The sequence below is a fragment of the Motacilla alba genome, chromosome 7 (assembly GCF_015832195.1).
Source record: "Motacilla alba alba isolate MOTALB_02 chromosome 7, Motacilla_alba_V1.0_pri, whole genome shotgun sequence".
NCBI classification, from domain to species: Eukaryota; Metazoa; Chordata; class Aves; order Passeriformes; family Motacillidae; genus Motacilla; species Motacilla alba.
Genome location: NC_052022.1, coordinates 18405329 through 18433312, shown reverse-complemented (window position 1 = coordinate 18433312; position 27984 = coordinate 18405329). Strand labels below are relative to the sequence as shown.

Here is a 27984-nt window from a genome sequence, read left to right as displayed (position 1 = left end):
TAAGAAGGACACAAGGTAAAAATAAGCTACTCAGCTAACAGCTAAAAATGAGAAGAATTTAATTTCAAGTTTACAAAAAAAAAAAAAAAAAAAAGAAAAAATCTGAAAAACAAATGGACCTTTGTTATGTATGGATTTGTCTCTTCTGGATGGATTACCCAAGGCACAGCAAGAGGGCTGCTTCACTGATGCTATTCCCCAGGGTCATGGTGTTTAAGCTTTCCTCTGTGTGGTTACCTTGATAATCAGGGTCTTAGCCACAGTGCAAATTGTTTTTTACTGGTGTGAACTAGCAATCTCTCTTTCCCATCTCACCATCCATTTGCACAATACTTGAAGAAGATTAACTGCGTCTGCTTCAAGCTCAGCTGATATGAGCTAACAGGTTAAAAAAACTAATTAGGAAAACATGATAGAGTATTGAACAATATGACAGGCACAGAGAAAACATAACTGCATAAACCTAAATTCCTTAAAAAATGAGTCAAAAAAGATCAGCCACGCTAAGATTTCGAAGTCCCAGATTTAGTGACCATGGTCAATAGAATGAGATTTTTTTTTATGAAGCCAGACAAAATATGTGTAATCAATAAAGTAAAATGTTTTGCTGTAAACCAGTAGTCTTCTCTGCATTTTCAATAACTGAAAACCTCAAAAAATATTTTAAAAGCATATATTCAATTACAGGCAAAATTTCCAATAGTAATTTCATATTTGTGGCCAGCAAAAATTCCCCATAGGTCCTTACTCACCTGTACATGTGTACCTGTGTATAAGCAACACAAAGGTATCCAAAGGAAGGGCCTGCAGTGCTAACACAACATGACAGACCACAGTAAGACTGACCTGAAATTACATTCCCAGTTGTGTTAAAATTGAATTTTGACTCTCTTCACTTTTTTTTCATGTGAAAGAAAATTGGGTTTATGCCTGTAGTGACTTGTATACTAATAAACATGTCTAAGAATTCTTTTCAGTTCACTTTATAATTCAAAGCTGAAAACTTCCTTAGAAAGCTGACAGAAGAGCTGCAGGTCTAATAATAAGCATGTACCCATGCAATTCCCAAGGCACACTTGTCACGGAGACAATGATGAATAGGAGCTGAGCAGCGAGCCCACTGCCATCTCATTGCCTGACTTGTAAGCATCTTATGACCATTCAGCACCACTTCAGCCAGGGGAGTCTGCTGGGACAAAATTAATTACCTACCCTACACTCTCCTGAAAGCACTGCTGTGAAGGTATGTGGCTTACACTTCCAGCCTGAGGTGGGTTCTTTTTGTTATTTGATATATTTTGCTTTATTATCACTCTGTCTTTTCCAAAGGAGTTAAAAAGGTTAATACTGCGCAATTTCCGCTTTTCCATTTCATTATTGAAAAATGTTTGTTTAGAAGTAAGAGTGGATGAGAAGGGCATAATAGTAAACAACTGAGCAACTTAATTGAAAGCTACAAAGTTAAACCTCTGGCTAAGCTGAAAGTGAATTCCTCCATAAAGAGTCTGGGACAACAAGACAGCAAAACAATGGCAACCCAGGGAGTCAATTCCCCCTGAGTCATGGGATTTCCCTCCTGCCCCTAAAATAAAACATTTAAAAGTCCAAAATATTTGCTTGAGAATAGCCTGCTCAGCTGTCACAGTTATGCTGGAAGTAAGCAGTGCTACCATTTGATGTCCACACTAAAAACAATTAACAAATACATTTTGTGGCTTTCAGTTGTTTGTTTACCCTATCACCCCCCCACACACGGAATTTACTAGAGATGGCTATCGCTTAGGAAGTGCAACTAAAAACATCTGCAATCCAGCTTCCTTGTTAACACATTCATGATACATTTAAAGCAGATTCTGTTCAATAGTGACAAAGAACAGATTTTAAATCACTAAGAAGTTCATCACATCCCTATTCAAAAAACCCGGCCTCCTCCTGAAGCCGGCACCATGTCAGCCTATTTCATCATCCTAGAAAGGAGCAGCCAGGTGCTCCTCAGGCGGGACAGCCACAGGCACCGCACAGCCCGACCCCACTCGCAGGCAGCCCGGGGAGATGCGTTAGCAGCGGCAGCCTTGTTCCCGAGCTGGGCTCCGCAGCAGGGCCCGGGGCCGCTCCGCCGCGCTGCCCCTCGGGAGGCGCCGTGGCGGGGCGGCCGCGGCCGCGCACACAGCGCCGGCACCGCACCGCGCGGCAGCCCGGGCCCAGCCCGCCGCCTGCAGCCCAGGCAGCACCGAACAAAACATCACCTCCTTACAGGCACGCACAGAAACGATTTGCCAGAATTGGATAAATAAATGTAATGAAAGGGACAGCATGCCAACGAGGGCTACAAATACCACAGAGGCTTATTTCCTCTGCATCCTTCCGCTACACAATGGTATCATTGCTTGCATTTTCTCATCCAAATCCAACAACCACGCCAGACGGTGAAGCTACCATCGGAAAATGATGCTGTAGTTCCTGCCCGTATCCCTCAGAACGACTGATGAGGGTCAGGCTCCATTCTCTACAGCCCACATTTCCTACTTCACATTAGACAATGGAATAAATATGCGAGTCCCTACTGCTTATGAAAGAGCAGGATACAAACCATGCCCAAAATCAATCAGGACTTCAAGTTATATATTCCATGAAATTATTTATGAAGTACTAAACAAAAGCCATGCATCTTTTCATCTGAAAGCCTGAATGCAAATTGTCCAATGCATTTGGGTGCTAGTTTTTAAGAACTATCCTTGCCTATATTTTTGCGTTTAAGCATAGAAAAACCTTAAAAAAAACTCAAGCAGGTTCTTGAGTTTTATCAAGGATAAAACTTCCTTTTATCCTTAACTTCACAGTATTTAATTTGTCCAGTTATATATATGAAGTGAATTTTCCATCAAATTGTTATGGCAATACAAGCTTTTACTCCTTTTCCAATTTTCCCTATTTCTTTGTGGAAAAATTTATATGAAGTAATGGAAAACTGAAGCAGAGGTGCTAAAAATACAAACCTCTTTTTGTAGGGTGGGTGTAAAGATAGGGGAGCTGTAAGAAATAATTATATGCAAATGAGAGGGAAGAAAAAGGCCACAATTTTCCAGTTTGGTTTTTATTTTTTTGGTATCAATTACTCACATCTCCAATTTATCACAAGTTTCATTAGAATACTGTATCCATACCTGTGGAGAGATGGAGAAATTAAAGGCATGCTATTTATCTCAGAGCTGTTTTAACCTAGTAAATATTTCTGTCTTCTGTACATTTGTAGATGAGATGTAGATTCGTATCCGTCTTTTATCTACACTCAATTCCTTCTCCAGTGTCAAAAAAGCCTACAAAAGAGCAATGAAGCAACAGTGATCAAAACTCACTGGTAGGACTGGTAGTGGTATCAGCATTTTAAAGATGCGATGGTGTTTGGGGATATTTTTTTGAGGAAAGGGCCCATCTATAATCCAGTTTTTCTCAGCATCATGTCTGGCTCAGAGCAAAAAGAGATACTGACAGACTGCATGTAAATTTATCTTTAAGACATCTTTACCAATGCTGCAATATATTATAGCTGCCTTGCTTCAGCCTGACTTCCCACCTGCTTGTTCAAAGGAAAAACAACTCTAAACTGCAAGCTCCAGTTACTAGAAGTACATTTTAAGAGCAAGCAAAAGTTTTAGATGAGACAATCATCTGTTGCTATCTCAGGGAAAATATTTAAGCTTTAGAATTAAGTTTCCAAACGTTTGGCACTGTGAACTCTAAACCATGACTTACATGTCTTCAATTTATATTGAACTTAAACTTCATTTAGTCAACTACTGCATCTGTCTAAAGCAAGATGTTTCACAATAAATGCAAATTCCTCTTTCTGATAAACAATGGAGACCAAAAAAAACTAAGATATACAGTAAACACTGCATCCTCAAACCAAAACATAGCACACCAGATTTGGCCTTCTCAGATCTAGAAGTTAATTAAGACAGTGTAATTAACACAAAACTCCAGTAACATGAGAGATCAAAATCACATCTCTGTCTCCAAAATGCCGGATAAGTACATAAAGATTTGGTTCTATTTATGATTCTTAAAGAGACTCAACAGCCACCATTCAAATTGTAGCATAAAATGTTTACATAGCCACACTTTCAATATACTTTAGATGGTGTAAAGAAAAGTCTATCTTAAAATTACCATTACTTGGTAGCAACACAGAACATCTTTTTGCTTCAGGAATTTTTTCTTTAAGCTTTCTTAAAAAACTTGACACTGGGAGTGTTTTAGAACATGAAGAGCCTGATCCACAGGAAAAACGTTTGGTTTTTTTTAATGTTTCCTTCCTATATAAATAAACAAGACAGGTGTATTTCAAAGTTGTGATTCCATTGTAATACTGGGAATGCTGCCCTGTAGAGACGCTCCTATTGTTATTTTACTGCATACTGTTAATTTTATCTCTGTATGCACTTACTGTAAGCACCTAACCACCTCATAAATTTAAATTTAAAATCCACTGTACTCATTTTAGACGAATATAGTAATTATATGATAATTGTATGACTGTATATTGCTGTATTTTCTCCATTTAAATTAGCATAGTGTGACACGTTCAGTGTTATCTCATCCAATCTTACAGTACACACTGCAGGTGTTACTGCAACATTACCAGGGTTCCGTGTAAAAAAAAATTAATAGCTGCATATGAGTACACTGAAAAAGTACTTTTACAAATCCTTTCTGATCTATTGTCTAAAACATGAGCAGGCCTGCGTTCTGAGATGTCAAGCTGTATCAGGATTGTAATATAAAATTACCTTTCAAAGGAGAACCGTTTTAAAGCAGGGACTGCAAAGCACCTTCGCTTAGGTATCACCAACATTTGCAACTGGAAAACGATGCCCTTTAAGCCAAAGCACATTTCCGACTGCGAAAGCGCGAGGCCCGCGCGGCCGCGGCCCCGCCCGCAGCGGAGGCAGGAGCGGAGGCAGGAGCGGAGGCAGCCGCGGCCGCGGCCCCGCCCGTGTCTCTGCCCGTGTCCGTGTCTCTGTCCGTGTCCGTGCGCGGCCGCGCTCCCGCGGAGGGGCCGCAGCAGCCGCGGCACGACGCCCGGCCCGCGCGCCGCCGTACCTGCCCGCGCCCCTCCGCGCGCCGCCGCCCCGCCCCCGCATTTGCATGGCCCGGCCCCGCCCCGCCGCGGGGGATGCTGGGCACGGCCCCCCGCCCCTCGCCCCGGGCCCGCCGGCAGCGCCCGCGCCCCCCGCCCCGAACCGGGAGCGCCGCCCGCCCGCTGCGGCGGTTTCCCGGGAGACCCGCTCCCCCTGCCCGCGGCCGGAGCCCGGGCTTCCTTCCCCTTCTCCCTTTCTTTAATTACAGAGGGCGGGCGGCGCGGGCTCCGCCGTGCGCGCAGCCCCGCACAAAGCGAAGCTGCAGGGACGCACCGCGAGCGCGGCGCTCCGGCCCCGGCCCCGGCCCCGGCACCCGCACGGCCACAGCCGCAGAATAAACGGGCTGTTTATAAAGCACATTTCTCCCTTGAAATCATAAGCGCACATCAAAGAGATACTGTTCTCTACGTTTCGAGTTCTGTTTCTTTATTTCCTCAATCGCTTTTCAAGGGCTGCGTCTCCTTCTTGCTAAAATACTCCCCAAAAATCAGCATATCTAATTTACGATCTTCAGCACTCAGAAAAGAAAGAAAAAAACCCCAAACCCAAAACTGTAAAGAAATTTAAGGAAAAAAACGTTTGCATTGATAATTTCTATATGATTTAAAATCACCGAGAATTTGCACGTCTATCCTCTTTAAGAAAAACACAGGCCACAGAAATCTCTGGGAAAAGTTTTCAAAAAATAAAATAATTATATATAATTAACTAAGAACTACTATGATAAATAATTACTTGCTCGAAAAATAATAACATATTTTGCATTAACATTAGAGTGAAATGCATGCAGTGTGTTGTAATGTATCACTCACATGTGTATACAATCACATTAAAAATAACACAAAACACCATCTCCAAAAATTTCCAAGAAGAATGTGGAGGAAAAAAAATCCATGTAAGTGCACTGTTAGATATGCTTTAATGTTACATTATGTTTAACCAAACACAAACACTACCGATCTCCTACTGAGAAAGAATTAGTCTCGAATACATAGCAGAGTAATAGATTGTTGTTACTAAATATTTTATGATATTGGTAAATGATCCATCTAGCATAAATTTAATTTTACTTGCTACCCCCCCATTTTTCATGCACAATTGAAGTTTGAATTGCATAGGAATAATGGTAAAAACATTTTTACAATGCATTTGATCACAGAACTTACACAATTTATTTAGCTTGGTATCAGACTGATGTGCATCCTTCCAATTCCACCTTACACAACGAAAAAAACCCTGGCTTAATTAACAATAAAGAAATAGCAAAAAAACCCCATTTATATTTAAAACACTGAAGTGTGTGAAGAATCTATAAAACAACTGACCTGTTCAAATTGTTGTTTTTCCAATCCATGCACTGTTTTTATTAATTAGGACCCAAACCAGATTGACCGTCATTTTATAACGTTTGACATATTCACTGTCTTCCCACTTCCAGCAGAATCTTCTTAAATTTCCCAGCACTGTGTTTTATTGCTGGTACCATATGCTTTATTGTTCAGCCACAAGAGCTTCACTCTGCACAAAGACTCATTACCTACTGCTTGCTGAGCAGCTTTGGGCTCACTGAGGCTGCCTGTGTGATCACATGGGAGTTTTGTCTGAGAAAGCCAGGCATGCCACTGATTTCACCGGCTACGGATATTTTTATCAGCTGAGGTCTACTATGAGGAAGGAATAACAAATTCTAAGGCTTCTTTAGTTCATTAAGACAGCAGTTGTTACGGAAATCCTCTGAACTTTTTTTTTTAATTATTATTATCATTCCCATTCTAACACTGGTCCAAAAAGAAATTCAAGAGATTTGTTACGAGTAATTTTTTCTTGCGGGGAGTGGCACAAGCCATGCATTGTCTGCATCGCTCTGCACACAGTACACACTGAAATTAATATTCTGAAGAGGTAATATTTTGCCAACACTTAATCTGCCAGTGTTTATCCTTTATGTGGAGGACAAGCTTCCAAATGAAAAATTATACCTAAAAACAGCCCCTTAATTTAAATTTGTCTCATCAGTCAAGGGCATTATCGTGTAATCTTTGGTCTTAAAATGAGTTTTGCTGGCTTCGCTGAGGCTACTCAGGTGAATAAGAATTGGCCATTTGGGCAGGGATTACTCTCAAATCCAAATGACAAATTATGTAATACACTGAAGTCTGATCTCTTCTTGGTAATAGTTGGTGATGCTCTGGGGTTTGTTTTTGTGTGTGTGTGTGCATGCGTGCATTTGGTTGGTTGGCTTGGGTTTTCTTGTTTATTTTAAGCAAAAATTATGATTTTAAATAACATTTTATAACGCTTAAAAACTTAATATTTACCTGAGTATAATATTTACCTGAGTATTTCATATTAGAGTAAGTGAATATCTAGATTCAAATTACAAAAGCCCTTACAGAAAAATATAAAGATAAATTTTAATTTTTTTTTTTTCACTGATCCATTATCAATACCAGGGTTCCACGCTAGAATATTTGGAGATAGCTTGATTCCTACTGTAAAGTGAATTCCCTGAATGTACTAATTTAAAGCTAGCTTTCTACAAACAGCTAGTGATGATAAATGAACATCTCTCCTCCGCCCTGAAAACTGGTACCAAACACGCAATTATGCGTAATATTAACATTGCAAAGATGCAGCTATTCTACAAAACAGTCAATTATCGCTAGAATAATTCAGAGCATTTTGATAACATGAGATAGCAAAAGAAACTGTTTTCTCATTAACATTCCAAAAATGAAATACCTCCTTATTCTATTTAAGATCTCTCTCATTAGAATAAATGACGGCTTGTAGCTCATGGTTGGCATTATTCTGGTCCTATCAAAGTCAGTGGAAGTTTTGCTGCTGATTTGCATGGAAGAAGGGACAAGCATGACTAACAGATTCATTCGCCTTACTGTGTCGTCATGCAAATCAATGACAAAACTCATTTCTTTATTGTTCTTGGCATCTTGCTCGGTTTGTATTATTACGGTTTTGTAACGGTTGATACGCAGTCTCTGTGATTACTCTGAATTATACAAGATGGTTAGCAAAGGATTCAGAATTACCTACAACTAAATCCAGTAATGAGTATCTTCTATGCTCTCACATTCATTTCAGTTTTTTAAAAATGCCATTATCAAGAATGAGTGTATTCTGAAGTGCTACCATTTTTATCTATCCAAAGACAAGGACTGAGCAGATGTTTTGTGGCTGAGAACCTTCCATGTCTCTTACGCAGGAAACACTCTTGTGTGTACATTAATGAGAAGGAATGAAAGCAGACTAGAGAGATTGCTAACGAGCAGCTGGTTTAGCTACAGCTATGCATATTTTTTTCCCCTGGCAATACCACTGATGATGTCACAATGCTCATGTAGGAAGACATAAACAAAAGGCAGGCATTTTTGCTGCAGTAGCACTAGGAGAAAAAAGAAAACCCAAGCGTTTGACAGATGGAAAGAACAAAAATTGGTCAGGAAAAGAGTACTATTGTCACATTCTTCTGTGTGTGGTTATATACACTACAGAGCAGCCCTCAAATCCTGAAAGGTGGTTAGAGGAAAACATGTTCAAGGACATGATACAGTTAAACCAGTTAGCAGCAAAGAGTTGTTTCTGCAGGAGACAATAGCAGCAAGCAGTCTCCATACTGAGAGGCACCCTCGGTTAATACTTCCTCAAGGTTGGTGGGGGGAGGGAGGGAAGCTTCAATCCTCCATAGTGGAATTTTGAATTTCCCAAATATAACTTGACATTTTTAGGTAGCTAAATTATATTCCATCCCATTCCCTCCTCTCTTCTCACAGAGTTACTAAATAGAAGGAAGTCTTTGTCAGAGCCACATTGCTGAATTTCTGCCCAAACACACTATTGAGGAAGGGCATTTCTGCCACCACAAAAGCGATTATAGATCACCCAAGAGATTCACAGGAGCCAAAACCTAGGCCTCCCTTGTCACTCCACAGAAGGAAGAGGTTCAAATGAGACAACACTTCCTGATAGCCCTCCTGTAACAGCCAGGATTTCTTCAGGAGAATCCAAATTCACCTCTCCTTGAAACAACACTGGGAGAATGCAAATGCTTAGCAGCCTCTTCCATCCAGGGTGTCCCATGGGAGTTGAGGTAAGCAAGGGCTCTATTTTCTCAAATAAAAGGTTCTTTGTGAATTCAAATGGAAACAAATCAAGAACCTTCTGACCATCTGTAAATGTGGGTAAACTGTCAGATCCCACAACTACTTTGTAAGAAAATTAATAGGAACATTCTTATGCTTTCCCGTTTCACAGAAGCTACAGCAAGAGTGAACTGGTTAAGGAAATTTGGACTCTGAGTAATCACCATCATTAATAAGTAATAATTTTATAAATCCTGGTTTATTCTACTCTATATGCATTTAGACTTGAGTACTTTTATAAAGGTTATATGCATTGAAATACATATCATGGACAGAATTCAAAACCAAATAAAAAACCCCAAACAAAACCCCAAAGATTCACAATAACCCAAAATCAGCCATATATCACAAGCCAGACTAAGCCCATGATTTGAACTTCAAATCATTTCCACCTAATACAACTACGTTATTTTGTTTGGTATCAAACTTAATCTGCTGTTCAGTATCCTGTATCATAGTTGAATGAATCATGTAAGAATTAAACTTATGGGAAGAACGTCGCTATAGGACACGACATAAAACAACAAGCATGCTGGAACTTCTAAGGTAAAAAGAAGGGAAGTTTAATTTCTGACTCTAACATTTATAGACTTTCAAAAGTGACAGTGGATTGGAGGATGAAAGTGCCATCTCTTCAGTGACACTGGAGAAACTAACAGTCTATCAAATTTCTCTTCCTGCAGAAAAGAATGTAAAACAATAATTATTTACATAAAACTGTGTGAGAAAGTTCATTACAAGAATATATAGGTCAGAAGGTTTAGAAGAACGTAGAAGAACAGGGCGACAGGAAGAGCACTGTTCAATTTCATGAAACAAAAAAGAGACAACTTGCACCACTCAATGCCTTGTTATTCTAAGGGTTGGAATCCTGTACCTTGCAATAAAATGCAAGAGGTCTGGTTTCTTCAAGTACACCAGAAATGTAATAACTTCCATACCAGTTACATAAACAGAGGGTTTTGCTGAAACTTTTACAGTCTTCTAGTGACAAAAAATATTTGCAGTCCAGGATTTAGAAAATGTATTCAGTGGACCATGCATGCTCTACTCCAGCTCTTACAAACAGCATGGTTCATATGCTATGGCTTGCAATTTATGAGCTACAGCAGCAGCAGCAGCTCTAAATGTCTCAGCACTGGCTTGGAAATAGATGATTTGTGGTGGCTTCTTCGGTAAGATCTATAAACCTTGCCCATGCAAACTCCTCTAAATTGAATTTGGGATGAGCCATAGCTGCAAACTTCCCATGGAATTGTGCCATTACAGAAGTTCTACAGAGTTAAAAACACTCACCTAAGAGCAAATAGTGCAATATTAATTAATCTAAACTTACAGTCAGCAACACTGGGGTAGGATAATCTTAAGTATAAATTCTACATATTTCTTTCTAGACCAAATATAATTTAATCAAATAAATTTCCTCACCCTGGCCCCAAATGTCTAGCTTTCTCTAGATCAGTGACAGCTAAACAATCTTCAAGCAGGGTCATGTTAACTATTCAGTTCCAAATACTAAGGCTTGATAGATTTCCATAGCCTGCCATGACAGGGGGATGACATTCTTTGGGTTCCTGAACTGCACAAATATGAAAATATTATTCATTCATAAATGGCATTCTCAACAAAGAAATACAACCGTGTTTTGAAATTAGAGTCTAGTCAGGGAAATTAATGGCAATAGACAAAATCTATTTGAAAGGTGATACCTTCAGATCAACAGACGGATGGAGAAAGCAGCTTATAAGTGAGGGGCAGGCCTGTGAGTAGCTGTTCTGATTTCTGGAACTCAAGCAATCCCATCACCAAACTTCATACAGTGACTCCTGACACATCAGTGTAAGGCTGTCATTGGTGCCCTTCACTCTTACTTCTGGCACCCTTACCCTGCCATGCAAATTTAAAGGATACCATCTGTAGTTTGCTTTTTTCCTGACTCTTAATATCTGCTTGACCAGAGGCAGCCTTTTAAATCATGGGGTAAAAAACTGGCACAGAGTAAAAATTAATTCTCTTTACACATACTGTGGCATATAGCACAGCATATCCCTTCTCCATGATTTTTAGTACAAGTCTTAAAAACCTTGTCATTAATGATACATTCTTGCTATATCTTACATAAGCTACATTTTTCCAAGATAAAATTAACCTCTTCCAGGCTGATATCCCAGAGGAGAGCACACTTCCTTTCAGAAAACAGCACTGAAAAATATTACACTTCAGAAGAGTTACTGTACACAAACAAAAATATTCCTCTGTAGTAAACACACAGAGTTTCTTTTTCCTTTCACAATCTTTCTCTAAACTGATAGTTAACTATCAAAATCAAAGAAATACTAACTTTGGCAGACAAACTACTGTACTGAGAGGTGTATAGCCAAGTAGCAAAAGAATCTCTTGACTGCTGTTTCTTTAGATGATGTGAATAATCAAAGCAAATAATTAATAATGTAATGCTTGGTACAGCCATCGTTCAAAATGCCAGAAGAGCATGGACTCTTTCAAATAAAACAAAGTAAGTTCTATTTGAAAGAGCAAAGTGGTCATTCTCTCGGAGGAAAAAAAAAAAAAAGAAAAAAAAAGAAAAAAAAAAGAGAGAAGGCGGCAGATCCTTGAAAAGAAATTGCCTGTGCTGTCTGGTATGGCTTCATAAGCCAGCTTTTCTCCATCCAGTTTCCATGACACCTCAGACATTCCAATATGATCCATGCTGAGGAGTAATTCAGAACTACACAGAGTATGCTTGGTGTGGTTAGAAATTGTAAGACATAAACAAAGAAGAAACAAAGGTGCCTTTAGGCTTGTAATTAACTGAAATACTTCTTATTCCATATCCCTTTTCCTTGCTTGGTCACTAAGCACACCTTTTCTCATAGTATCATTTTCCAACTTAAAAATTTCACTTGGGTGCTAATCAGAAAAAGTTTCAAATTAAATAAATTAGGAGATATTTGAAGCAAGCATGATAGCTAGTATTTTCTCTCTCCAACTGTTTGGTTCTTTTAGTTCCCTTTTATGTACTGTAGTGAACCAAGAACAAGTTTACAGAGTCCATTCAATTGGATCAGGAAAGAAATCCAGATGAAAGCAGACTGTCTTTCCTTCCTGGGCTTGTCATCAACAGACCTTCCTAAAGCACCACTGTTGCTAAACCAGCAACATTCCCTCGTTCCTCGTTTTCCCAGCTTCCACAGTGAAGCAGACAAGCTCTTTAGTTTTAGTCTTCCACAGAAAGATGTGGTTTTTATTGTTACAATCTTCAAATTTGTTCCCATCTACCATAAAAAAAAGTATTTTGAGTGGAGACAGATGTGAAGATATACCAGAAACACAGACATATCTAAGCAGCAATGTAAATAGGTTGTTACATTTTACAGCAGTTAGTTTATGAAGCATTCCAACTTAAAGCACAAGACATTTTCAACATACTACTTAGAATAAAATACTTAATGTTACATAGTGGATTTTCAATCTAATAGACAAGAAGATATCTAAATTCTAAAATAAAAGCTGCCTGCCTAGAATTGCTGAACATCAGCTTAGGATCTCATTCCACAGGAAGTGAAGCTGCTACAACTTTTCTTCCCACCTTTGTACATCTCACATACAACACAATCATTTAAAGCTGGAAAAAACATTGAATTCTAGGTTGTAAGGTACTTTTCGCTGTTTTAAATAACCTTTAAAGAATAGAAACTGCTTCTTCTTTAATAATTCTGACCATTTCTATTTGGCCGGCACTGATTTCTTGTGTATCCAGGAGAGCTTGAAAATAATTTTTATTTACTTCTTTGTTTGTCTACCAGCATCAGTGATAACATCAGCACCACAATGGTAACTTTATTGCTTATGCTGAGTTTTCTCTACCAGCAAAACACAACACAATTCCTGCCCAGACCCCACCTCCCCCAAATATTCCATGGCAGCAGCCTACATTAATAAAGTAAAAGCCTTTTGCAGGTAATTTCCCTTCTCTTATCCTAAAAACATGATTTCACTTGTCCTAACATCAGTGTTAAAGAAATTAAATGAAAAATCTTTTCATATACTTTAGCAGCCAAAATAATTTTCCAAGCATGCGCATATATATATATATATATATATATATATATATTTTATTTATTTATATACATTTATTTATTTATAATCTCCATCAAGTTAAAAGCTGAACTGCTGTACTTTTATAGCAAATTGTTTACTATGCCATTGCAACATTCTAAGGTTTTAGAAAGTACATGAGCCAGCAGTACGCTCTCACAGCCCAGAAATCCAAGTGCACCAAGAGGAGTGGCCAGCAGGTCAAAGGAGCTGATTCTGCCCCTCTACTGTCAGAAGAGTCCATCTGTGGAACTGAGGCCAGCTCTGGGGTCCTCAGCACAAGAAAGACACAGACCTGTTAGAGCAGGTCCTGAGAAGAGCCACAAAGATCATCAGAGGGCTGGAGGATATCTCCTGTGAGGACAGGCTGAGAGAGTTGGGGCTGGTCAGCCTGGAGATGAGATGACTCCAGGAAGATCTCACTGTGACCATCCAGTACTTAAAATGAGCTTATGAAAAGGAGAGTGGGTAATTTTTTACGTGGCTGGATAGTGACAAGGCAAGGGGCAACTGTTTTAAACTAGAACAGGGGAGATTTAGATTAGACATTAGGAAGAAATTCATATAGGAAGAAGATGGATAGCAGTATTTAAATAGTCACATTCATTTTAGCAAATCAGTAGACAGTTCCTGGATGCTCTCATATAACTTCAGAGATCAAAATGGACTGATTTTTAATTTGATAACACTGTTTTCAGCTGGAGTTCAAAGTCCAAAACACTGTGATTTTGGTCTAATTTTCCAAGAGCATAAAGGGTTAAGTGTAGCAGCTACATGCCTTGAGATTGTGCAAGGATCAACATTTCTGCAACATGATCAAGTTTGGAAGTTCTTTTGTAGAAGTAGTTATGGAGTGACTGTTTTATCTAAGATTTCTACCTAAAAGGGATCAGAACTAAATAATGACTTTAATTAGAGCATTTTTATAGCTCAAATATCTTTCAAGATTTCAGTATTTCAGGTACTACCATGATTTTTTTAAATTAACCTGCTTGAAACCTACCAGCTGGAGAACCTAATGTTTCAGTTAGATTTTTCGTTCACAATATTAAGTAGACACACTTATCACCCTGATGGCAGTACAATACCCATGGGTTGAGGATGTCAGACTACAGTCCTTAAAGACTGCAGCCTCTTGTGCTGGTGCACTTGCAGAGGAGGAATTTTTTTTTCCCTTTTAAAATCATTATTCAACATGTTTTCCAGTGAACATCTTAAAAAATAAATTAGACTTTCAACCAGGATTACATTCAAATACTTTGCATTAGGATGCACAGACAAAACCGCAGGGATGGCTGATATCACCTGATACAAAGTTGCATCATCTGACAGCTTCCTGTGTTGCAGAAAAGAAGCAATTACCAACTCAGTGTGGTTTTTGGCATCCCTGCAATGATTGTGACTTCTCAAAGGGATTAATTCTTTTGGCCTAACATCTTTAGGCACTGAGGATAATATTGTTTCCATCATAATATTTCCCCTTTTAGAAACATGAGGACCATGTTTATTTCTGCTATATTAAGTTGAGATAATACTAGGCTTGTCAGATATTTAGAAATAGTGTAGTCAGTGTGTCTGTTTTGACCTTCCAGGTCACAGCAAAGGTGCAAGCTGACAGCACCAGCTGTCACTTGCTGTTAACAGACTTCTACCACATCAACAGCTCCAAGCTCATAGGGGAACTCACTAGTTTTGTGACTGAAGAGCAGGAAGTCAAGATCCTTGGCTCTCTCTGTCCATCTTCTGGGGTGGGCAGATTTCAGTGACACTAGCACTGTTCTGCTGCCAGCCTGGAATTGCTTTCTGGCCCTATGTCCACTTAGATAGGCTCTAGGATACAGGATTGCAAATGCAGACTTCAGTCATTTAAGATTTCAAGAAATACAAATATTTGCCGGTGCCAAGTGTTCTACTTTTTCAGAGCAAAAGATATTCTCACTGCCCTGTGTGTCTTGGATTGAGAGACAGGAGTGGCCCATTTACATTCAGAAAACATATTCTGTGTCATTTACAATGGCAATGAATTCATAACTGTGCAGCGTGCATCCTGCAGTTTTTCTTATTATCTCCAGCACTGTGAAAATTCCTGAAAAGCTGTCACATTTAGCTTGCTACATACTTAAACCAGCAAATTGGTACATGCTCTGTGCTGATCTTCTTATTCTTTTCTGTAGTTGCAAAATTGCAAACAACTCAAAAATTGCTTTATGATCATAATCACACAGGAACAGACCCAGATCAGCAACTGCCAGCCTTGTCATGACATTCAGTGTGTCATGCAATGACACAGGCAGTTTGTAGAGAACGGCAGTATCTTGAAGTAGACAAACTGAGATGAGTAGGAAAACCAAACCCTTTGAGGACATGAGAAAGGGGTCAGAGACACAAAAGCCTGCCTCCTTTTCTAGCTGTAGAAGCTAATCCAATTAAAAAATGCTAATTTCCCCACAAACCTCGCCTGATGTCTTAAATTAGTATACCACAATAATGACAGCATTTACAGCCTTAAAAGCTATATATAACCTGATATATAATCTTAGAAGCTAAGTATCTTAAATGCCAAGCAGGAAGCAGCGATGGATTCAAAGACCTAGCATTGCAGAGAAAACAAAGAGCTACCACTTGCCATCTTGTAACAGTTATTTTTGCATGACAACTGACAATTTTATACACATAATGACAAAGGCAAGTTTTAAAAGAGATTTTAAAAAAGAATTAAATACATTTGCAGGAAACTGCTCCAAAATATTTGAAACAGCAGGGGATTAAAAAAAATTTAAAGTTACCAATATTAGTGAACCCTGAATGGTTAGTGGACAGGAAAAGACCAAAAACTTACCTCTGCTTCAAGAGGCAGAGACAAAGAAGGCACATTTATGACACTAAAAAGTGATGCTAATGCGGATACAAATAGATGCATCAGCAGGTCAAAGTAACATCACTTTTGAAGCAATATTGAGATATACAAGAGAACACAGCAAGAATGCATTTTTTTAAGGCCAGGATTTTGTGATATTGAGATGGAAATTGCTAAAAAGTTTGCATATGATTTTTCTTTTGCTTCACAGCTGAGTTCAGTCAACTGTCTTGGAGAAAAGACAAATTACTTACTGGAAAACAATCTTACAGTAAAAATCTGAGAAGGATACATATGTTGTTAGCACAGACATTATACATAAGATTTTCTTCTTTTTTAGATTAACCAGAAAAAGTACAGATGGGAATGAAAAGGCCACTAAAAATATAACTTTATAGAAAGTTGTAAGATATGGAAGGAACAAAGTGACTTTTCAAAAATAAACTGAATTAAAAGAATTCAAAGAATAAAAAAACCAAGAGTGGAAAAAAGCACAGGCAAGCCAACATTTCAGATGATGAAATACAGTAAATTCTTGAAGACGAACTGTGAAAGATGAGGCCAAAATATTTATTTTGAAATCTAAGAAATATATTTTTATCTAATACATATGTGCTAAAAATAAGGCACATGGGTCCTAAAGTAAATGAATGACAGAGAAAAAATAATTGCCTGAGAATACTGGAAATACCATACTGTGGCATTGATGGCCAATTTATGCTAGGAACACAGCTCCATCCATTAAAAAAGAAAAAGCAATAAAAAGGAATTCCCTAGCATCCTAACCCTCCAGCAAACGCAGCGTCAAAATTCACAAAGTGCACTGAGCAAGAAGTGCAAGATTTGAAAGATTTCACTCAGCTATAAAAAAAGCAGAGAATTTGGTGAAAATATACCAGTGACCTCAGACTACTATCAATGGGTGTGGGAAATGCCAAAACCCAAACACTAGACAAGCTGACAGCTGAGTCAAATACAACCTGAACCAGAAATGAAAATTCCTGCCTATCTGCACATCCATTGTTCTGTTCCATGCATACAAATAAGGTGAATCTGCCAGTGATATCCAACACTATGGTCTCTAGAAAACACCCAGTCATCAGCCAAAGTCAAATCTTCAGAAAACAAATGCAAAAGTTGGGATGTCCACATAATAAATGTCAAATAAAATGTAGAGGAATTTTTTACTAGACAATGGGTAACCAATGAGGATTCTCAAGCCATAGCCAGACTGCATACAATTGAGCAGTAGGAAAAAACCTGGTAACAGATACGATGCCAAGCACTTATTAAATGCTACATTACTCTTCTTTTCAGTATACAGGTGTTATTAATACTTTAACTAATGGTTGTATTTCAAACCTTTTCTATGGATTGCAAAAAAGAAGAACCTACTGAACTGCTAGCCTTGGACTAGCAGTAGAGATGTGAAAACAGTCTGCATGACCAGTTGCATCCTGAAATCCATTTGTAACGAGGACTTCTGTGGGACTTTGAGCAGTTTAACTGTTCCATACCTAGTGTCTCCATTTGAAAAAAATAAAATAAAACTTTAAAAATATTTAAAAAAAAAATCTTCTTGTTACCTATTCCTCAGTGGTGCTTTAAATGGTTGCAAGTTTGCTTCAAGACCACCAGTTAGAGAGAACCTGTTTCACTGAAAAAGTTGAAACAATTAGAGGAAGAAAATATTTTTTAATTTCAGCAATAGTAGGTGGGGGGAAGGAAAATTTTAGTGCCAAGTGTGGAAATTTAAGTCTGATATAAACTTCAGGATTCTATATCTAAGTTAGATCAGTAAGTGGATGGGAAAGTACTGTTTCTTCTGATACAGGGTGATACCCTGACACTTGAATTTAAAAGACAAAATAAATTCTCCACATGGGAAAAATTTTAAGCATCTAGCAGTATTTTAGTACACATGAAGCGGTTAAAAGCCATTTATTTCTCCTCTCAAAGATAATCCCCACTAATTGCTCTAGTTGTGGAAATACATTTTGTGAGAAAGGATAATGAAGTCTACTTGTCAAATTGCTCATGTCATTATTTCACTGGAGATTGCAAATACTATAGCCAGACCCATTCCTAGCTTGCTGAATATCAGCCTACAGAAAAGGACCCTTGCATAAGCCACTCTGACCCTTCCTGCTAGTTTCTTCTGACCTTTCTGACCTCATTAGACTGGTATAAAGAAAATAAAGGAGCTGTTGGGTACTCTTGATGGATTAGAAATAACAAGAATGTGTCTAGGACTTACTTAAGTACTAAACCAGACCACTGAATTATAATGCTTTTCAAACAATCAAAAGGATAATAGGGATAGTGATGAAGAAATAGAGGTAGAAAGAAAGAGATTCTTAAAATATTGTGCATAGTGTGCTTTTTGGAAATTGTTCATCAGCATCCTTAACTACTTATTCTGCTGCCATTTTAGATGGTTGAGTTTTTAAGGCCCCATTTGAGTGAGAACAAATATTAGAAACCAATGGTACCAGCACAATTATTTTTATTAACCATGAATCCAACTTAAGCACCTTGCTGAAAGAGGGCTTTAATCTCCTCTGGTCTGATTTATTTAATGAATTCTTCAAATTCCCAATGGAAGGAAACTCTAGAGGATAGAATGCAAGCCTCTGAATTCCCTGTGTCACATTTCAAACACTACATACACTATCAACAAAATCTGTGTCTTACCAGACAAAAGGGTAGAGATACTATCAAAGCGCTTATTCTTTACATAATACATACCTTCTCCAGTGGAATTACTTTGGGTTTTTAAACTGTCTCCCAGCCCTGAAATGGGCAAGTCATACACTTCTATAGCTTACATCATAAGAAGTACAAACCTACAAATTAAATTTGCTCTCTGGATAGTGGATTTTGTCATCCTTGGTAAATAGTTACTTATTTATTTTTAGCTAATACTGGCACTTGAGCAAAACTCTCAGAAAGGAAACCACAGGCCACAACTTATAGCACAAACCCCAAATACTACAACATAAATTTTACAGCAATTGCAACATGGGACACATCTTTTTATCTTTGTATTTGTAATTTCAGGGAAAAAAAGTGCTATGAGGGAATTTATACTCAAAGAAATCGTCCATGTTCCCATATATTGCAATTTCTAATTAAAAGCTTTTGAATTTAACCACTGGAAAGTATTTATGGGAAGAGAATAATTTTTTCTTTATATGCTTAACTACTCCTAAAAGAAGACACTAGTAGATAGGCTGACCTCAGCCAAAGGGTTCAGGCTTTATTATGCTATGCATTAAAATGCAGGCACCATCACATAAAATTAAATTATGTCCTTTTTAAAAATAAGACTATGCCATCATTTGTTCCTGAAACCTCCTCTGTTCAGCTGTCCTGCAGTTTTATAGATCCTGACATGGGAAAACTGTTGCATTTGTGATAGTGGTGATTGTCCCCCTCAGAAATTTATAGCCTTTGGTAAAGCTCTGTATGTCTCACATCTCTCCTGTGCCAAGTGCAAAATCCAGACCCAAGCCAGCACCACTGGAGAGGCTGCAAACACTGCATTTATGCAGAAATTCTCATCAAGCTTCATCCCCAAGAGCTAAAATGTCTTAAAGCAGCCACTGAATCCAGATACCCTCAGACTGCACACAGAGCTAAGTTAGATGACACAGTGGTTCAAAAACAACTTTATCAGGTTGCTAGCACAGATTTCACGGTTGCTGTATCTGGGCAGCTGTTCTAGCACAATTGGATTAGTGATTTATGCTGTGTCTCCACTCTACCCATTTTACAACAATGGACTGAGATTTGAACATGTAAATTTTTCATCCTCATCACTCTTCAGACCTTGTGAATGCAGAGTCATTTCAAGACCTGTAGAAGGGTTTTGGTTGTTTTTTTGTTTGGGGGACTGTTTGTTTTGTTGTGGTGGTAATCTTTTCCCCCCCTTTGTTGTTAGCCAGAGATTGTGGTGTAAAGATAAATGGTGGACAAGGACCTTGTGTTTGGATATTTAAAATAAACAAAAAGAAAACCAACCAACAAAAAACCAACCAAACAAAATCAAAGCAGAATTGCAGTCAGCTAGCAATTCCTTCCTCTTACATGTGATATGGGTAAAATGTGTTTCTTCAAAATTGCGTTTGTCATCTTACATTTCTATCATTTGTCTGCCCTGTAACTGAAAGAGAAATTCAAAAATCCCACCTATTTGAGGTTAAATTATTAATTTTCCCACCTTGACCTTGTTTTGGAATATGCTTATTTCTGTGAAGTAGCTACAGCAGTTAACCTGCCATTTAAAGAGCACATAGAGCAAAAATGCTCTTCACAAAACAAAGAGCAAGGTGAGCAAACAACAAAAAACCCACCATGCCTATTCTTTTATCATTTTATTTATCCTATTATCTTATGTATTAGATAGGTTACTTATGTTCTTTACTAAATAAAGCCCAGAAAAAGAAACCTTTTTCAACTAATCTCCTACATAGACCAGAAACTTAACTTTGAGTACCAGAGGGAGAAGTGGGGAGGGGGTGGGAACTCCTATCCTTCCTCCACATCTCAAATCAGAACAATATGACAAATTGTCACACTTAGACCCACAAAACCCAGACAGGTTTAATGTCTGCATTTGTATTATGGTTAACTCCTAAATCAAACAAACCCTTCAGAAGAAGGGCTACCTACAGTTGTGCTTTCTGATTTTTCCTTCATCAGTATATGCAACATTTAAAAAAAAACATTCTAATAACAAACAAATAAAAATAAATACCCATTTTCCAATACCCCAGTAATGCTTACATGAAATGATGAACTAGTTAACCAAGAGAAGATGCTTTCATTGTTTTCTTGCTATCAAGCATTTTAAGTTACATTGTGACATTATTAAAATATTTTACTGATTACACACAGTTCTCTGAAGGCATTTACTGCTTGAGATGTGTTGGCTAGCTCTTTGTTGCTGAATAAATCATATCCCTTACTTCCAGTCTCTGGAAAAAATAAATCACGTCATGATGCGACAATTAAAATAAAAGCCTTGAAAGTACCTCTTCAGATAACTTGGTGTTTCCCTTTCCAAAATTTTAAACAGAAGATACTTTTGCAAGCAAGTGACAAAGGATATACAAAAATAATTTATTTACAAATACAGACAATAAATTAGGAACGTTTTACCTGCACACATCTAATTTCACTTGCTGATGTATGCTGATCCAATAGGTTTCAGCATGAATTTAAAGCATTTTTAAACACAGGGGTGCAGCTGGAAAACTTAGGTTTGTTTTTTTTTAAAACTTATGTCCTTCCAAAAGTGCTAATCAAAATCCTGCAGAGATGTAAAATATAGCATCATGTTTTGTACCATCAAATGGTACAAAATGAAATCAGACTTGTATAACTGTAGAGATATATCCATGTGAATAACTGCAACTGTACTACTGACCTTGTGATCTCAAAGATCACAGTTTCTCTCAGGAGATTTTTAGACCTCTGAAATCATGTTTTCAGTCTGTAGACATTTCCTTAATCTGTCCTTTAAAAAATGAAATTCATGTCTCATTACTGTTAAAATGATACCAACAAAGTCTTAAAATTTCTATCAAAAATTATGTGATGCCACATGCAAACTCACAGAATACACAGAAAATTCCGTTTGTTTGTAATGAAACCAAGTTACCATATTAGGGTGAAAAAATTCAGAAGAACATATTGATATATAAAAAATAAATGATCATAACAGCCAGTATGCACGCTTGATTTCTGGTACACATGAGGTACTTCTGCTCTGACACAACAGGGAGTCTGAAAACCTTCCTGTATTTCACTGAGCAGAGCAAAATTCAGTAATTGCAAGGACAATTAAACATTAATCCTGCTTACCATGGCAGGTGACAGACTTGCCATCTGTTGAAGTCCTTAAAGTGAGGTTGTAGATCTTTCTAAAATACATTTTTGGATATAGTTTTTGGAAAAGCAAAACTAAAGACAAACTAATATTTAATCCATACTGCAAAATTGTGGTCATCATACAGAGAGAAGGGGGCTGATGGCACAAGGCATTGACAGCAGCTTTGCCCTTAGAGACGCCTGTTTGTGTCATGGTTTAGGCCCAGTCAGCAGCCAAGCCTTGGGCAGCCACTCACCCGCTGCCCCACCAGCAGGACTGTGAAGAGAATCGAAAGGTAAAGGCTGGAAAACTCATGGGTTTAATAGGGAAAGCAAAGGCCACACATGCAAGCAGAGCAAAACAAGGAATTAATTCACTGCTTCCCACGGATAGGCAGGCTCAGCCATCTCCAAGAGAGCAAGACCCTATCAAGGGAAAGGTTACTTGGGAAGACAAATGCTGGCACTCCAGATGCCCTCCCCCTTTCCTCTTTCTTTCCCATCTTTATACGCTGAGCATGATGTCACATGGTCTGGAATGTCCCTTTGGTCAGCTGGGGTCCCCTGTCCAAGCTGTCTCCGAGGCACCCTCTCCAGTGTGGGCCTCCAGAAAGGGCCCTGGCTCAGTGCAAGCCCTGTTCAGCAATAACAAAACATCTCTTTATTATCAACCTGTGTTCAGCACAAACCCAAAACACAGCCCCCTACCAGCCACTGTGCAGAAAAGTAACTAACCCAGCCAAAATCAGCACAGTGTCCCTTTCCATTCTGCCCACAACACTTGTGATCTGGCTTTAAAATATTGTAAGAATCCTAACATAGTTGATCTTAGCTGTGGTACAGACTCCAGTTGGACCTCTGGTGATTTTTACATCTTCCTGTTGCACAGGCCACAATTCTCTGGGCACACAGCTCTTACTGTGTTAGCTATGATTTTGAGAATCAGGGCTGCAATGCTTGCTATTGTGACATTCTGCTTAAGGGATACGTAAGAATTTTTAGGATCAAAATGATTTGAGGAAAAAAAGTTTTTGATCATGATACAGGAAGGGTAGGTGATAATTAAATTCAGCATCATAAAGGCAAACTACATCAACTCCCAAAAGCATTTAGTACTGGCTGTTTCACACCAGTAATTAATATTTCTTGCCAATACTACTTTAAAATGCCATCTACTGCTGCTGTTTGCATGTATCAGAGTGTACACAGATGGACATAGAGCATCCAACTCCAGCTTTCTGAAGCAGGAAAGAAGGTAACAAACAAAAAACATTTTCTTTTCCGAGGTATGCAAACAAATGAGTCTACAGCTAATATAATAGCACATGACTGAAGTGCTGGTGCAATGCATGCTGTGCAGTATGGATGAACCTGAGTGGGCTGTATAAACTTCAAAGCAAGAAACAGGCTACAAAAGATGCGTGGGCAGAGAGAAGAAAATGGAAAATATAGGAAACATAGGGAGGTGGTTCCATTATCAGCTGCAGGATACATATGATGTTGCACACGGGAAGAGTGAGGAAGGACTGCAAAATATGGATCTGAATAGATTCACCTCAGCCCTTAGTAGTCCTGCAAAATGCCATGATAGACTCTCATGGCTATGACAGGGTTTTAGTAATTAGCAGGCGATCCATTAAGATATGAAAAATAAAATTTGGTCTCAAAAGTCTCTATTGTCAATTTCTCTGTCCTTCATTTATGTGAAACTAAAGATTCCTTCACACTACAAAACACAATAAACAATTCAAAGTAGAACACTTCATTTATCTAAACACTACCAAAGTCACCCCAATTAGAAAAAAATTAAATAAAATAAAAAAGAAGAACCTATTTTAAGAAGAACCTTTCTTGAAGAACCTATTTTAACAAAATTTTATGAAAATCCAAGCCTGGCTCATCTGCAAGCCAAAATCCTAGACAAATCACAACATTTAATGACTTCCTTGGGCACGTGCTCTGACCCTCTAACACCTCCTCTTCTGTGTTAATCTCATTGTGAGAAATGTATCTTTAAAATGCCAACTCAATTTTTATCTGAAATGTCACATTTTGTCATCTCTCCTAGCTGCTCTTCTGTCTGTCAGCAGAATAGTCTCATTTTTTGAGAAAAGTCTCACTTCCTTAAAGGCAATGACAAGATGAATTTACTACAGCCAAAAGCATTTTTGATGCTTATTCAAAGTCCAAAGTTTGGGTAGCTTTATACATACTGTAGCCCACTGATGTGCAGTGTTAGTGAAATAGATAAATTCACAACAAGTCTTTCCACTGGAAGCCATCATAAACCACACACTTGTAGACATACAAACAATAAATTATTTTAATGCAACTGTAACTATTTAAATTGTGTTACCTTCTTCCTAAGAACATACAATTGGGCGTGACAGCAAAGGTAAAAAATTTCTACTCATTTTAAATAGTAGTGTAACAATGAAATGGCATTTCTGCTCCAAAACTTTTTATGTCCATTTCACACTAATCACTCAAAACTAATGATACTATTTGAGTAAAACAATGTGTAAAAGATGAAAAATAGTAATAAATGTCAACGGGTGCGCTCCATTAAAAAAAAAAAAAGAAAAAGACACATGATCACTTTTTGGTAAAATGTAGGTCACCTATGGTTGCCATAGTAACCACTGCTGAACTATTGCTCTACAGATGACCACTGCCTATGGCTGCTTTCTTTGCTAGCAGTCACACCTCAATTAAAGTAAGAAAGAGTTTGGAAATTACATTAGTTTAGTTGCAAACAACACTGCTTAAACATTTTCAAAAGCAGCTCCTAATATCCTTGTCTAAATAAAATACTCAGATAACCAGCTGACAACACATAAAACCTACTTTTCAGTACTAAGAAATCTCTTCTTTGTCTGTATCTAAAGCCTGGTGTTTCCAAAATTGAGAGAAGCAACTTTACAAGAAGTTGCAAACACAAAAAATATTTATACAGAGCAATTCACTAAACATCAGTGACTCAACAAGTTAGTTGAAATCCAACAAGCACTAACATTAAGTTAAGCTTCACAGCAAATCCTGTGACAGTATATTCAGTACCTCCTCTCCAAGTGGGGGTTAATGGCTTGGCACATTATTATTTCGCACACAAGCACCCAGTGAAAAGGAACCATGTAACAAGGCTGGAGCCATGGATAATAACAGTTGAAGCCTCACTTGGGATGAAGTCATTGAGTCTTCAATCACTTTGATGGTGAAACTCCCTTTCTCACCACTATTACTCTGGGGCATACATAGTTGATGATGAATTCATTAAAATACAAAAGACTCCACATTACAAAAAGAGTCTTAATTTGCTTTGATAGTGAACTGGGAAATAGCAGGATGAGAAGCCAATGTCCTTGATAACTGCTAACTGGTTTTCCCCTTCAGAAGAGTCATATCACTATTACGTAAGTTCAGACTAAATGAGCTGCTTATCTTCTCTCCTTTTTTTTTGTTCGGTTTTTCGTTTGTCTGTTTGTTTGGTTGGTTTGGTTTTTCCTTTTTTGGTTGGTAGGATTTTGTTTTGGTTTTTGGTTTTTTGAGGGTTTTTTTGCTACAGGTATTATAAAAACTCTGAAATATAAATTTACAGGGCTGGATGCTGCCCACATACCTTAATGCTATTAGTACTACAAACACATTGTAGTAGGGCAGCATCAGAGGTCACACAGTCAGAACACCAAAAATACTGCATATTTAGTGAACAAAATAATGATGGTCAATATTGTTGAATACCATCTATGAAGAATCACATCCCCTCACTTGCTTTAAATTCTTGAAAGCTCAAAACAGAGAGATGAACAGGTAGCTGAACACAAGAAACCACAGCAAGACTCCTGAGAAACCAAACAGACAAACCCTCATGGAACAGAGACAGCTCATGAAAGCTTTAGAATCAAACAATAAACGTAACTGTTTTTAAGTCACTGAATTGGCAAATTCCAAAGAAATGATAGCTTGTTGATAGTCTCCTAACTGCATCACTACAGTAGGAGGGAGAGGATTGATACTCAGTTTCTTTATATTCCTGTAAGGATCAGGACCTTAAATACATCTTCACACTCAGTGCACACCAGGGGACTGCCCTGAGCACCAGGACATCTCAGTAAGACTGAAACACACATGGGAGATGGGGCTGGTGTACAGAGGAAGAAGAAAGGAAGAAGTAAGTGCAGTTTCCAGCAAGCAGAATACTTTCCTTTTTCCCTAATGTTTCAATCAAAATTCTTGAAATCTTTGCCCATGGGTGAGTAATTTCTGTGGGTTCATTTCTCCCTGCAGTTTGTAAGACAGCAACTACATACATTTACTGTATGTGGTTGCTGTCTTATACTGGAGAAGATCAGTGTGTATTTTCTGTATACAGATACAGGCTTTCATCTTGAGGAGGTCCAGGTCCCCAGTAGAGCCAAAAGTCCTAGTACAATACAAATGATGGAAGAAAAATCAGAATATAAAACTCGACCACTGAAGGCTGGTAAGACTGCAAATAGAGATCAAATACAGTTGCATCTTTCTTGCAAGCATTAGAATGGTTTCATAATGAAGTACCAAGATAAAATACCAAGTTCATCTGCTTGTTAACTCTGCTTTGCAAGCAGAACTGCTAGTCTGTTAAAAAAACACAAAAAGACCAACCAAGCCAAACCCCAGAGAAGGCTGTTCCCAGCTCACTGCTAGAGACTTAAGCTCAGCATGTTCATACAAACAACAGCTGTATCAACTAAAAGAGGAAAAACCTTTGAGCAGGCACAAGCCCCTGGAAGGAACTTCCTTCAGAAGATGCACTACCAATAGAATCTGTGCCATTATGTTGGAGTTAACTCCCCTCAGTCATCCCTATTGCTAATTTAGTGCTTGGCTAAATCAGAGCAAAGAACAGAGGAGCAATGTTCAGTAAGGAGAAAACACTGCACAATGGCACCTGTATTGAGGGTGCCACAGCCTGAAATTAGTTATAATGGTCACTGTAATGGACAATCACAGAATGGTTTGGTTTGGAAGGGGCCTTAAAGACCATCCAGTTCCAACCTCCCAGCCCCAGGCAGGGATGTCACCAATGAAGATGAGGCTGCTTAGGGTCTCCACCACCCAACCTGGTCAATAAGACATACTCTCTTCTGTCAAAAGCACTGAATCTAACTTGGCTTTAAATTTCAAAACATCTTTAATACCATCTTTACACAGACTGGTAGGAAACATTGTAAACTAATATGAAATGAAGAATATGTACTGATCATGGCACTAGATAAGGAGACAGGATATAGCAATAATCTTTCTGAAGCTTCATTTGCTTTGTAAGAGCACATAAAGCAATTCAAAGAAAGCTGCTGAAGGCCACTGGGACTCTCACTAGTAATAAAAGTGAGCATTAGGATACAGCAGTCTGGAGAAAGCAAGCATGAAACTTCTTTTCAGACAAAAACGAATCTATTCATAGTTATAAACTGGTAACAGAAAAATCCATTTTTCCCTTCTTTGTGATTTGATTCACCAATTATTTCCCTACAGAAGCCAGTGTAATGGTATCAGGCCACCCACAGCTTTCACTGGTATCCAAATGTTGTCATAATGCTTCCTTGTACCTGAAAAAGGGACAGCTGCTTTTAGTACCCAAGACATCTTCAGGCTTTTTTACCCTTAGAAACACATTTTAAAATTCTGATCTTATTTGACAAAGACCGTGGAGCAAGTCTTCACTAAAATAAAGTCACCTACTTCCCAATCTTATAATTTCTCCAGAGAAGGATTTTAGCTGAGATTAGCTCAAGCTAAAAGTTAGCTGAAAAAAAAAACTTCTGAAATAATTTGAAAAACTGTGAGCTTAGGCATGTTCATCCCTCTTTGT

The 27984-nt window shown here is 38.3% G+C and overlaps 1 protein-coding gene across 9 annotated transcripts in view; it reads right to left on the bottom strand.

Moving 5' to 3' along the window:
• CSRNP3 (cysteine and serine rich nuclear protein 3) overlaps positions 1-27984 on the bottom strand; it is a 99565-nt gene that overhangs the window by 36348 nt on the left and 35233 nt on the right. Inside the window, exons 1-2 of one of the 9 annotated variants that reach the window (XM_038142351.1) lie at positions 4791-5125; positions 3165-3317 (exon numbers count right to left, since the gene is read on the bottom strand). The exons of 5 other annotated variants lie outside the window; for them this stretch is intronic. The gene's annotated coding sequence lies outside the window, so the exon portion shown is untranslated. Of the gene's footprint in view, positions 1-3164; positions 4722-4790; positions 5126-6466; positions 6875-27984 lie in introns of those variants that run through there. 3 more of the 9 variants (XM_038142349.1, XM_038142350.1, XM_038142352.1) reach the window with 3 other exon arrangements.